This window comes from Oncorhynchus tshawytscha, linkage group LG28 (genome assembly GCF_018296145.1).
Source record: "Oncorhynchus tshawytscha isolate Ot180627B linkage group LG28, Otsh_v2.0, whole genome shotgun sequence".
In the NCBI taxonomy this organism is placed as follows: Eukaryota; Metazoa; Chordata; class Actinopteri; order Salmoniformes; family Salmonidae; genus Oncorhynchus; species Oncorhynchus tshawytscha.
Genome location: NC_056456.1, coordinates 29444622 through 29458963, shown reverse-complemented (window position 1 = coordinate 29458963; position 14342 = coordinate 29444622). Strand labels below are relative to the sequence as shown.

Below are 14342 nucleotides of genomic sequence, written 5' to 3'. Positions count from 1 at the left end.
TCCTTTCCGTGTCTTAATCCTGGCTTAGGAAGGCCACCAAAAATTCTGAGATTTCCATACCCAACTATAACATTTTCCGTCAAGATAGAACTGCCAAAGGGGGAGGAGTTGCAGTCTACTGCAGAGATAGCCTGCAAAGTAATGTCATACTTTCCAGGTCCATACCCAAACAGTTCGAACTACTAATTTTAAAAAATTACTCTCTCCAGAAATAAGTCTCTCACTGTTGCCGCCTGCTACCGACCCCCCTCAGCTCCCAGCTCTGCCCTGGACACCATTTGTGAATTGATCGCCCCCCATCTAGCTTCAGAGTTTGTTCTGTTAGGTGACCTAAACTGGGATATGCTTAACACCCCGGCAGTCCTACAATCTAAGCTAGATTCCCCCAATCTCACACAAATCATCAAGGAACCCACCAGGTACAACCCTAAATCTGTAAACAAGGGCACCCTCATAGACGTTATCCTGACCAACTGGCCCTCCAAATACACCTCCGCTGTCTTCAAGCAGGATCTCAGTGATCACTGCCTCATTGCCTATATCCGCTACGGTTCCGCAGTCAAACGACCACCCCTCATCACTGTCAAGCGCTCCCTAAAACACTTCTGTGAGCAGGCCTTTCTAATCGACCTGGCCCGGGTATCCTGGAAGGATATTGACCTCATCCCGTCAGTTGAGGATGCCTGGTCCTTCTTTAAAAGTAACTTCCTCACCATTTTAGATAAGCATGCTCCGTTCAAAAAATGCAGAACTAAGAACAGATGTAGCCCTTGGTTCACTCCAGACCTGACTGCCCTCGACCAGCACAAAAACATCCTGTGACGGACTGCAATAGCATCGAATAGTCTCCGCGATATGCAACTGTTCAGGGAAGTCAGGAACCAATACACGCAGTCAGTCAGGAAAGCAAAGGCCAGCTTTTTCAAGCAGAAATTTGCATCCTGTAGCTCTAACTCCAAAATGTTCTGGGACACTGTAAAGTCCATGGAGAACAAGAGCACCTCCTCCCAGCTGCCCACTGCACTGAGGCTAGGTAACACGGTCACCACCGATAAATCCATGATAATCGAAAACTTCAACAAGCATTTCTCAACGGCTGGCCATGCCTTCCTCCTGGCTACTCCAACCTCGGCCAACAGCTCCGCCCCCCCTGCAGCTACTCGCCCAAGCCTCCCCAGCTTCTCCTTTACCCAAATCCAGATAGCAGATGTTCTGAAAGAGCTGCAAAACCTGGACCCGTACAAATCAGCTGGGCTTGACAATCTGGACCCTCTATTTCTGAAACTATCCGCCGCCATTGTCGCAACCCCTATTACCAGCCTGTTCAACCTCTCTTTCATATCGTCTGAGATCCCCAAGGATTGGAAAGCTGCTGCAGTCATACCCCTCTTCAAAGGGGGAGACACCCTGGACCCAAACGGTTACAGACCTATATCCATCCTGCCCTACCTATCTAAGGTCTTCGAAAGCCAAGTCAACAAACAGATCACTGACCATCTCGGATCCCACCGTACCTTCTCCGCTGTGCAATCTGGTTTCCGAGCCGGTCACGGGTGCACCTCAGCCACGCTCAAGGTACTAAACGATATCATAACCGCCATCGATAAAAGACAGTATTGTGCAGCCGTCTTCATCGACCTGGCCAAGGCTTTCGACTCTGTCAATCACCATATTCTTATCAGCAGACTCAGTAGCCTCGGTTTTTCTAATGACTGCCTTGCCTGGTTCACCAACTACTTTGCAGACAGAGTTCAGTGTGTCAAATCGGAGGGCATGTTGTCCAGTCCTCTGGCAGTCTCTATGGGGGTGCCACAGAGTTCAATTCTCGGGTCGACTCTTTTCTCTGTATATATCAATGATGTTGCTCTTGCTGCGGGCGATTCCCTGATCCACCTCTATGTAGACGACACCATTCTGTATACTTCTGGCCCTTCCTTGGACACTGTGCTATCTAACCTCCAAACAAGCTTCAATGCCATACAACACTCCTTCTGTGGCCTCCAACTGCTCTTAAACGCTAGTAAAAAAAACAAATGCATGCTTTTCAACCATTCGCTGCCTGCACCCGCACGCCCGACTAGCATCACCACCCTGGATGGTTCCGACCTAGAATATGTGGACATCTATAAGTACCTAGGTGTCTGGCTAGACTGTAAACTCTCCTTCCAGACTCATATCAAACATCTCCAAATCTAGAGTCGGCTTTCTATTCCGCAACAAAGCCTCCTTCACTCACGCCGCCAAACTTACCCTAGTAAAACTGACTATCCTACCAATCCTCGACTTCGGCGATGTCATCTACAAAATAGCTTCCAATACTCTACTCAGCAAACTGGATGCAGTTTATCACAGTGCCATCCGTTTTGTTACTAAAGCACCTTATACCACCCACCACTGCGACCTGTATGCTCTAGTCGGCTGGCCCTCGCTACATATTTGTCGCCAGACCCACTGGCTCCAGGTCATCTACAAGTCCATGCTAGGTAAAGCTTCACTGGTCACGATGGCAACACCCACCCATAGCACGCGCTCCAGCAGGTGTATCTCACTGATCATCCCTAAAGCCAACACCTCATTTGGCCGCCTTTCCTTCCAGTTCTCTGCTGCCTGTGACTGGAATGAATTGCAAAAATCGCTGAAGTTGGAGACTTTTATCTCCCTCACCAACTTTAAACATCTGCTATCTGAGCAGCTAACTGATCGCTGCAGCTGTACATAGTCCATCGGTAAATAGCCCACCCAATTTACCTTCCTCATCCCCATACTGTTTTTATTTATTTACTTTTCTGCTCTTTTGCACACCAGTATCTCTACCTGCACATGACCATCTGATCATTTATCACAAATTGTAATTATTCGCCTACCTCCTCATGCCTTTTGCACACATGTATATAGACTCTTTTTTTTCTACTGTGTTATTGACTTGTTTGTTGTTTACTCCATGTGTAACTCTGTGTTGTTGTCTGTTCACACTGCTATGCTTTATCTTGGCCAGGTCGCAGGTGTAAATGGGAACTTGTTCTCAACTAGCCTACCTGGTTAAATAAAGGTGAAATAAAAAAATAAAATTTTTAAACCCGGGGTCTCCCGGTCTTGGCCGACTGCGACAGAGCCTGGACTCGAACCAGGATCTCTAGTGGCACAGCCTTAGACCACTGCGCCACTCGGGTGGCCCTGCCCTGGATGTTCTGAATGTTTAGTGACGTCCCTGCTGGTCAGTCTATGTCATGGAAAGAGGAGGCGTTCCTAATGTTTTGTACACTCAGTTTATATGGGGCAATTTAGCAACTATGATTTGTTATCTATAATGGTTATGATAAATTAGGCATTGTCACAATCTGTTGGCATATAGATAAATGAGCACATATGTTCTAAAAATAGAAGGAAAAAAATCCATTACAATACTCGAGTATTCAAATAAAAATCATGTGAGTTCTCAAAGTCAAAAAATGTCAAATACCAATCCCTCGGATGTATGTATTATTGGTCTTATTGATCCAGCAGAACCCAATAACAGGTGCCAGACAGGTATGAAATTCTGTAGTTGACCCTCGGTTCCGGATCGGATCTGATTTGATTGTCATGGGTCTCGGGTATGTGTAATTATAACTGATTTGCCGGTAACGACCCGTACAGACACGAACGCGACTTCTGCAATAGAGAGAGAAACTTTTCTCTTTTATACTGCTGCTGTCACACCCTGACCATAGTTTGCTTTGTATGTTTCTATGTTTTGTTTGGTCAGGGTGTGATCTGAGTGGGCATTCTATGTTATATGTCTAGTTTGTCTATTTCTATGTTTGGCCTGATATGGTTCTCAATCAGAGGCAGGTGTTAGTCATTGTCTCTGATTGGGAACCATATTTAGGTAGCCTGGTTTGTGTTGGTTTTCATGGGTGGTTGTCTCCTGTGTCGGTGTTTGTACCACACGGGACTGTTTCGGGTTTTCACGGTTCTTGTTTTTGTAGTTTATTCATGTATGGTTTCATTATTAAAGAACCATGAATTATAACAACGCTGCATTTTGGTCCGCCTCTCCTTCACCAGAAGAAAACCGTTACAGCTGCACAGGATTTTCACGAGAGTGGCATGTGTAGCTTGTTGTCGGCCAATCACAAGTCATCAAAGCGGCACTAGCCTCTGGCTCTGTGTGTGCCACAGCAAGCAAGTTAGGAGATCAATGGAAGATGGAATTAAAATGATGCAATTAAAAGTTAAATGAGAAGGAGAGGTTACAGTGACCAATAGTCAAAAGGTAGGCTGCTACTTAATACTCTGAATGGACCGGGTCTATATGGGGACGGGTCTAGTTGTCCTCAGGTCCATTTGTACAGGTGTCCATATAAAAATATATATATTAGGGTCTTGGGAGAAAAGCCTCGTATCGATTTCGGAACAAGACCTCTTGTATGTACAATAGGATGCATGACTATAAGACTACAGTCTTTACACTGAGGGCACCAGTGCCACAGTCCCCCACTGCAATCATGATGAGGTGGTCTGTCTGGGAGAAAGGGAGGTGTCCTCCAACCACTACCTTTCTCATTTCAGACTTCTTCTGCCTGCTCCATTTGGTTTTCATGGGACCAAAGTGAGACAGAGCTACCTACCACACAGTGCTTACTGTAGTAAGGAATGCTGTAGAGAAACCCACTGTTGTACTATCAGTCTTTCTTCCTTTGTCTACTTCATATATTTATCTGCCTCACCAGTCCTCTGCTCTTCTTTCTTTTTCCTTCGTCTCATTTTCTCTCTCTCATTCTCATTACGGTAGAGTATAACAAGGGGTTTATTTTTCACATCTATATATACTATGGTCTCCTATCGCAGCTGTCACTTTCCTTCTCTTCCTATGGTGACCATAGTTAACAGTATCGCTCGTTAGCTCATGTAATACCTTGTTCTTACTCACACAAGTAAAGGGAGATGGTGCACTGAAGCAATTTGGTTTCAAATGAAAGTCTATATTTAGATATGTAAGTGAATAAACCCTGCCATGCCTATACTGATTTGATTTAAGGAAATTCAAATACCCCTGGTGGGAGGCCTAGCTGCGTGGTGTATGTGTGACTTTCCTTTATTGTAATGAAAAGAAGCTGGGTAGCATTTATTATGTTTGGAACCTGTTGGTGCCTGGTTTGGTAATTAGAGCATGGAGCTCCTTTCAAACTATTCAGGGATTTATTTTCATTTTTTTTTTGTCACAGCAGAACACAAAGGAATTGGATTTCAGAAAGAAAATTAAGAGTCGTTTTTTTTAACCAGTTCTGTATTTTTTTTCTAAATGTCAAACCCTCTGCTGAGATTGACATGCATACGTTTCCCACTGTTCAGAGCAGGTTAAAGAGCATAGATAAGAAGGGTTATTTCTCTGGCAGTTAAGTGCACTAGCTAACACATGCTGTCGTTGTGTTGCTGACTGTCCTTATTGATTGTGGTTATAGCAGTGGGATCTTTGTGTCACTCTCTTGTTCCAATTGTTCAAAGCCCAAGCTTATTTTTCTGATGGTGCCTTTTCAAGAATGGCTTCTTTCCATCAAAGGCATGAAGTCGGGCAGATTGTACAGACTACAAATTCTGCAATTCACACAATATTACTTTGTGGGAACGAGCGTCATATTCAACAAGCTTTTGATGGCAGCTCTTCCCAACAGTGAGGTTGAAAGGAAGTACACTGATGTGCTGTGGCTGGAATTGTATGAAAGAGGTGCATTTAGGACATCAAATGAAGAAAAAGAGCCTTTGGTGTAAAAAAAAGTTCCACTGAACGGGTTTCAATCAGGTTTGGAAAGGGCTGCATTTTTTTTAACAAATATTGTGTTTGATGTAAAACTATGCTGTAAAACATTGTAGAAAATCAAATCAAAGGTTATTTTTTGCATACATAGATAAGCAGGTGCAGTGAAATACACAAATAAAACCCAAGAGAAAAAAATTAAGAAGAAATTTACCTTTTGTAACTAGGGGGCAGTACTTTCATTTTTGGATAAAAAACGTTCCGGTTTAAACGGGATATTTTGTCACGACAAGATGCTCGACTATGCATATAATTGACAGCTTTGGATAGAAAACACTCTGACGTTTCCAAACCTGCAAAGATATTGTCTGTGAGTGCAACAGAACTGATGTTACAGGCGAAACCCAGATAAAAATCCAACAAGTAGGTGCCCCATTGCATGCCAATGACTCCTTATATGGTTGTGAATGGGCTACGAATGAGCTTACACTTTCTACATATTCCCCAAGGTGTCTACAGCATTGTGACGTCTTTATACACATTTATGTTGAAGAATAGCCGTAAGGGACCACATTGAGCAAGTGGTCACATGATGGCTCCCGCAGAAAATCTTGCGTAAAGTACACAAATAGCCATTTTTCCAATCGCTTCTTATGAGAAACCAATTGTCCCGGTGGATATTTTATTGAATAGATATGTGAAAAACACCTTGAGGATTGATTCTAAACAACGTTTGCCATGTTTCTGTCTATATTATGGAGCTAATTTGGAAAAAAGTTCAGCGTTGTAGTGACTGCATTTTCTGGTCGATTTCTCAGCCAAACGTGAAGAACAAACGGAGCTATTTTGCCTACAAAAATAATATTTTTGGAAAAAAGGAACATTTGCTATCTAACTGGGAGTCTCCTGAGTGAAAACATCCGAAGTTCTTCAAAGGTAAATGATTTAATTTGATTGCTTTCCTTATTTTCATGAAAATGTTGACTGCTGCCAGCAGAGCCTAGCATAGCATTATGCCATGATAAACTTACACAAATGCTTGTCTAGCGTTGGCTGTAAAGCATATTTTGAAAATCTGAGATGACAGTGTGATTAACAAAAGGCTAAGCTGTGTCTCAATATATTTCATTTGTGATTTTCATGAATAGGAACATTTTCTAGGAAGATTTATGTCCGCTGCATTATGATAATTGGTTTGAGGCTATGATTATGCTCCCGCATGCGGGATGGGTAGTATCAAGAAGTTTTAAGAAATATAAGTACGAGAGATGTCAAAGTCTAGAATATAAATATGTGATGTGTATAGACAGAGTGGACAATATTTTAAGTAGTAAAAAGGTATGTACAGCTGTAGTTATATAGGATAAGCTATGTCAAGAACACAGTATGTACTGTACATATAAAGTGGGTAATCAGTTTCTCAGATATCAAATATAATTTCTACGGAATTGTGTTGCAGGAATGCCACTCTTATCTGTATCTAACTACAGAAACTATTTCAGAACAATAAACATGATTAAAGTGACCAGTATTCAATGACTCTGCAGCGAACTGAAAAGAGGAGTGACCCAGGGATGTGTGTGCTTTGGGGACCTTTAACAGAATGTGACTGGCAGAATGGGTGTTGTCTGTGGAGGATGAGGGCTGCAGTAGGTATCTCAGATAGAGGGAAGTGAGGCCTAAATGGGTTTTTATAAATAAGCATCAACCAGTGGGTCTTGCCACGGGTATACAGAGATGACCACTTTACAGAGGAGTAAAGAGTGGAGTGATGTGTCCTATAAGGAATCTGATGGCCGAATGCCTAAGAACATCTAGCCACTCGAGAGCACCCTTACCTGCCGATCTATAAATTACGCCTCCATAATCTAGCATGGGTAGGATGGTCATCTGAATCAGGGATAGTTTGGCAGCTGGGGTAAAAGAGGAGTGATTACAAAAAAGAGGAAACCAAATCTAGATGTAACCATAGCCTGCAGCTTGGAAATGTGCTGAGAGAAAGACAGTGTACCTTCTAGACAGTGTACATGACCTTTGTTTTGTAGGTGTTCAAAACAAGGTTAAGGGCAGAGAAAGCTTGTTGGACGCTAAGAAAGCTTTGTTGTAGAGCGTTTAACACAAAATCCGGGAAGAGGCCACCTGAGTATAAGACGGCATCATCTGCATATAAATTGATGAGAGAGCTTCCTACTTCCTGAACTATGTTGTTGATGTAAATTGAGAAGACCGTGGGGCCTAGGATCGAGCCTTGTGGTACACCCTTGGTGACAGGCAGTGGCTGAGATAGCAGATGTTCTGACTTTATACACTGCACTCTTTGAGAGAGGTAGTTAGCAAGCCAGGCCAAAGACCCCTCAGAGACACCAATACTCCTTAGCCAGCACACAATAATGGAATGGTCTACTGTTTCAAAAGCTTTGGCCAAGTAAATAAAATAAGCAGCACAACAGTGCTTAGAATCAAGGTTAATGGTGACATCATTGAGAACCTTTAAGGAACCTTCAAGAAAGCTAGACAGTTGACTATTGACAAGTTTTTCCAACTCTTTTGATAAACAGGGCAAAATAGAAATTGACCCATAGCAGTTTGGATCATCTTGATCTCCCCCTTTAAATAAAAGATGCATCGTGGCTGCCATCCAAGCAATGAGAACCTCACCAGAGAAGTCAGAGATAGGCTTGGCGATGGTAGGGGCAGCAACCTTAAAGAATAAAGGGTCTAAACCATCTGACCCAGATGTTTTTTGGGTGTCAAGTTAAGGAGCTCCTTTAGCACCTCAGACTCAGTGACTGCCTGCAGGGAGAAATTTTGTACGGGGGGAAAAAAGAGGGAGGAGCATCGGGGCCAGTCGCATTAGAAGAGGTGGTATATGAGGAGGCATGGCTGAGTCAAATTGGAATCCTGACTTAATGAAGTGGTGATTAAAGAGCTCAGCCATATGCTCCTTGTCAGTAACAACCACATCATCAACATTAAGGGACATGGGCAGCTTTGAGGAGGAGGGTTTATTCTCCAGGTCTTTAATGGTTTTCCAGAACTTCTTGGGGTTAGACCCACAGAGAGAGAACTGCTCCTTAAAGGAACTAACTTTGGCCTTCCGGATAGACTGACTGCACTTATTTGTCATTGAACGAAAGCAAGTCAGCATAAGTCAGCACAAGGTATGCGTGTGCTGAGCCTTTCGCCAAATGGAATTCTTGAGGTGGAGTAACTCTGCAATATCACAGTCGAACCAGGGGCTGAACCTGTTTTTAATTCCCATTTTATTAATGGGAGCGTGTTTTGTTAATCTTGTGGACCAGTGGGACGCTACTTCCGGTGAAATTGCAGAGTGCCAAATTCAAATTAAATTACTATAAATATTAAACTTTCATGAAATCACAAGTGCTATACATCAAAATAAAGCTTAACTTGTTGTTTATCCAGCTGCCGTGTCATATTTCAAAAAGGCTTTACGGCAAAAGCAAACCATGCGATTGTCAAGAGTCTGTGTAACCATTAGATCGTCAACAGCAGGACAGAATGCTTAAAATGGTTCAAATGTATACGTTAGTGAGGGTCTTAGGGGCCAAGACACATTTCTTCAGCCTCCTGAGTTTTCTTGGGTTATGAACAAACATTATGCTGGCTGTATCTCCTTACTAAACTTAGCCCATAGCATAACATGGGTCGTTTTTCATGTAACAGAACATACAGTACTTAGCAGCTGTAAGACTTTCTATTTGACTCACAGTTACACATAGGTTTAAGGCCAGTGACTTGTCCAATACCCATGGGTACTTGACCTGACATAACTCTTGCAGAGAAATCACAGCAACTTTACACTCAGTTCTTGACTTAGACTGAAATAGGTGTCGGTACTCATTCTGGGTGCAGGATCTCCACAATCTTTTTTGCTACTATTCTATGAGGTGCAGGAGCTCAAGCAGTAGACCATTTGAGGTGCCGGTACTCAGCTTCGGTGTGCTCCTGCCCAAGTCAAGCACTGGTTACAGTAGCACTACTCACAGTCAGCCGACGCCACAGTGGTCGATGGTGCGTGATACACAAGGACTGGCCAGGCCTAGCTGGCCAAGCATGGAGAGAGAGTCAGAGTGGGAGTGAAGCCACCTGCGATGATGAATTATACTATATTCACTTCAGCGTCTCTCCGCACGGCTCTGGAGCCAAAGCACATTTCCCCGGTCAAATAGGATGCACACACCTGAAAAAGGAGAGTGCATTAATATGGAGTAGATGTCACCGTCCGGGATGTTATTGTTAAAGTACACTTTGTCATTCGCTTCATAGCATTTATTTCCCCTTCACCTTGTTTTCCTTATTCATATTTTACATCTTTGCACGGAACACAAATGGCCACACTGGTGTATAAAACCAACAGAGTGAGGTCGGAGCATCTGTCAGTGTCGACACAGAGGAAGGTAAGCATGCTGTGACTCTGCTGGAGGATCTTGCTCAGTGTTAAGCACAGTTAGCAGTGGCACACTGTGTTATGTTCTCTAGTACAGTAGGTAGGTAGTATACATAGTAGGTGCAGTTCTGTATTTGGATTATTGGGATTTTATTGGAAAGTAAATTGAGATGTAATACTTCCCGTATATTGAGATGTAATACTTCCCGTATACTGAGTATATTGAGATGTAATACTTCCTGTATATTGAGTATATTAATATGTAATACTTCCCATATATTGATTATATTGAGGTATTATACTTCCTGTACATTGAGTATATAACTGCAGATTAATTTTATAAAATATGATTATAGCATTTCATTTGAAAGATTACTGCATGGAATTTCATCGCATCTTGGTTTAACATTTAGCTTTTTTTATTAAAGAGAGGTTGGTCAGCTAATGAATAATCCATGAAGGAAAGAAAACATTTGCAGCAATGATAGATAACATAAAAGAGTAGTCAGAGGAATACACCATTACAATCTAAAAATGACCTGCCAAGGTTATCCAATCTGCCCATTTTATTTGAAGAAATGAATGAGACAAGAAGATGTACATAAAGAGATCTGATTGGTTCCTCGCAGCCTTTAACCTTATAAATGACAGCAAACACATGCAGTCAGTAGTGCCAAATGAAGGTGGAGGTAGAATAGCTCTGGGGTCTGAGGTAATCATTCAGATTGACCTTCAAGCTATTCTGTATCACTCACGGCCCATCAGTCACTGTTCATCACTATTCATCAACCAGTAATTGACACAGTCAATAGGGTTAACACAACACCTCTTTAATTATAAGCTATTGATAGTGTATTCGCCAAACCTTTTATGAAAGGGCAAATTGGACCAAATTTGATTGCACCTATCCTTGATTATTAACTTCTTAGAGGTAACGTATTCTAGCAGTAAAGTAAAATACCATTCACTATTGTGCAATCAAATCTTTTTTTAAATTCTTACTGTATGTATGTCATTGTGATATGACTTTGGTATTATACATCTTGGTAGCCCTAAGGCTGGAGTTTTAAGCATAGATCACAGTCCACAGACGCAGAGATAAGCCAGCGTCCCACTGTGACATAGCTACGTGGCTCTGAGACCACCCTCGCACAACACCCCAGAATTCCCAACCAACACTGCTCCCGGGACGCATCCTCTTTTCATTTGAATGTGACAAAGGTTGGAGAAATTGCTTGAGCTACGCTGAGAATTCGAAAAGTATGAAAACGAACAGTCTAATATTCTAAAACACTGCTGTGTGTACTGCGCTTTGGACAATGATAGACGCTTTACAATGTACACTGACGGTTATACGTAGCAAACATCCAGAATGCACTCTCTAAAATGTGATGACAGAGTAGTAATGAGATTTCTCCAAAGTATGTGTGGTGCACACGTCACGTAGAGTATAAAGTATATTAAAAACTGTGTGGTTCGAGCCATGAATGCTGATTGGCTGACTGCCATGGTTTAAATCAGACTGTTTTTTTACCACGGGTATGACAAAACCTTTATTTCCACTGCTCTAATTACATTGGTAACCAGTTTATAATAGCAATAAGGCACCTCAGGAATTTGTGGCTGTATCAGGCATGCCGCGTTGGGTTGTGCTTAAGAACATCTCTTATCTGTGGTATATTGGCCATATACCACACCCCCTCATACCTTGTTGCTTAATTACAAGAATTAACCGAGAGATTATGAGTCTATAATACTGATTTACTTGTCCACCTCTTTCACTGGATTTATTTACTGATTCAAATGGTGGGTTTTATTTACTTACAAGAGTTTGACGATTATCTTTCTCCTCTCTTATCAAGGGCATACCGTATACTGTACATAGATTCAATAAAACAGAAAATGAAGTTGACATAGCTACATTGTCAAGCTCTGTAAAAATACAAATAAATCACCATTTGTATTGCAGTAGTATTCATGGTGTGAAAAGTATTTCTTCAACGATGCACAAACTTTGTAAATGGTTGGGATCAGGGATGGTGGATATGTCTGTCATGTTAAAACCTTTTATGGCTAGCCTTCCCGTTAGCGGGACAACTTCCGGTGAAACTGGAGGGCGCGCAATTCAAATAAATAATCATAAAAATTATGGATATTAAACATTTAGGTACATACAGTGCCTTGCGAAAGTATTCGGCCCCCTTGAACTTTGCGACCTTTTGCCACATTTCAGGCTTCAAACATAAAGATATAAAACTCTATTTTTTTTTGAAGAATCAACAACAAGTGGGACACAATCATGAAGTGGAACGACATTTATTGGATATTTCAAACTTTTTTAACAAATCAAAAACTGAAAAATTGGGCGTGCAAAATTATTCAGCCCCTTTACTTTCAGTGCAGCAAACTCTCTCCAGAAGTTCAGTGAGGATCTCTGAATGATCCAATGTTGACCTAAATGACTAATGATGATAAATACAATCCACCTGTGTGTAATCAAGTCTCCATATAAATGCACCTGCACTGTGATCGTCTTAGAGGTCCGTTAAAAGCGCAGAGAGCATCATGAAGAACAAGGAACACACCAGGCAGATCCGAGATACTGTTGTGAAGAAGTTTAAAGCCGGATTTGGATACAAACAGATTTCCCAAGCTTTAAACATCCCAAGGAGCACTGTGCAAGCGATAATATTGAAATGGAAGGAGTATCAGACCACTGCAAATCTACCAAGACCTGGCCGTCCCTATAAACTTTCAGCTCATACAAGGAGAAGACTGATCAGAGATGCAGCCAAGAGGCCCATGATCACTCTGGATGAACTGCAGAGATCTACAGCTGAGGTGGGAGACTCTGTCCATAGGGCAACAATCAGTCGTATATTGCACAAATCTGGCCTTTATGGAAGAGTGGCAAGAAGAAAGCCATTTCTTAAAGATATCCATAAAAAGTGTTGTTTAAAGTTTGCCACAAGCTACCTGGGAGACACACCAAACGTGGAAGAAGGTGCTCTGGTCAGATGAAACCAAAATTGAACTTTTTGGCAACAATGCAAAACGTTATGTTTGGCGTAAAAGCAACACAGCTCATCACCCTGAACACGCCATCCCCACTATCAAACATGATGGTGGCAGCATCATGGTTTGGGCCTGCTTTTCTTCAGCAGGGACAGGGAAGATGGTTAAAATTGATTGGAAGATGGATGGAGCCAAATACAGGATATAAATACAGGAGACCATTCTGGACTCCTGATGGAGTCTGCAAAAGACCTGAGACTGGGACGGAGATTTGTCTTCCAACAAGACAATGATCCAAAACATAAAGCAAAATCTACAATGGAATGGTTCAAAAATAAACATATCCAGGTGTTAGAATGGCCAAGTCAAAGTCCAGACCTGAATCCAATCGAGAATCTGTGGAAAGAACTGAAAACTGCTGTTCACAAATGCTCTCCATCCAACCTCACTGAGCTCGAGCTGTTTTGCAAGGAGGAATGGGGAAAAATTCTCTCGATGTGCAAAACTGATAGAGACATACCCCAAGCGACTTACAGCTGTAATCGCAGCAAAAGGTGGCGCTACAAAGTATTAACTTAAGGGGGCTGAATAATTTTGCACGCCCAATTTTTCAGTTTTTGATTTGTTAAAGTTTGAAATATCCAATAAATGTCGTTCCACTTCATGATTGTGTCCCACTTGTTGTTGATTCTTCACAAAAAAATACAGTTTTATATCTTTATGTTTGAAGCCTGAAATGTGGCAAAAGGTCGCAAAGTTCAAGGGGGCCGAATACTTTCGCAAGGCACTGTATGAGTGTCTAATATCGGTTGAAAGCTTAAATTATTGTTAATCTAACTGCACTGTCCGATTGATAGTAGCTATTACAGCGAAAACATGCCATGCGATTGTTTGAGGACGGCACCCCACATCAAAATATTTTTCCACCGGCACAGGCTTCCTAAATTCACAAATAGCGATTAAAATGTACTTACTTTTTGAAAATCTTCCACTGATTTGTTATCCAAAGGGTCCCAGCTATACCATGTAGTATCGTTTTGTTAGATTAAATCCTTCTTTATATCCCAAAAAAATCTACCCCTAAACTTTGTTTCAACAAGGCAAAATACATTTCTATTTACTCCTCAGATACCCTAAAATGTAATCAAACTATAATATTTATTACGGAAAGAAGTGTTC

The 14342-nt window shown here is 41.8% G+C and overlaps 1 pseudogene; it reads left to right on the top strand.

Annotated features, from left to right (window-relative positions):
• The window catches only part of LOC112226372, a 161029-nt pseudogene that overhangs the window by 47745 nt on the left and 98942 nt on the right, over positions 1 to 14342 (top strand).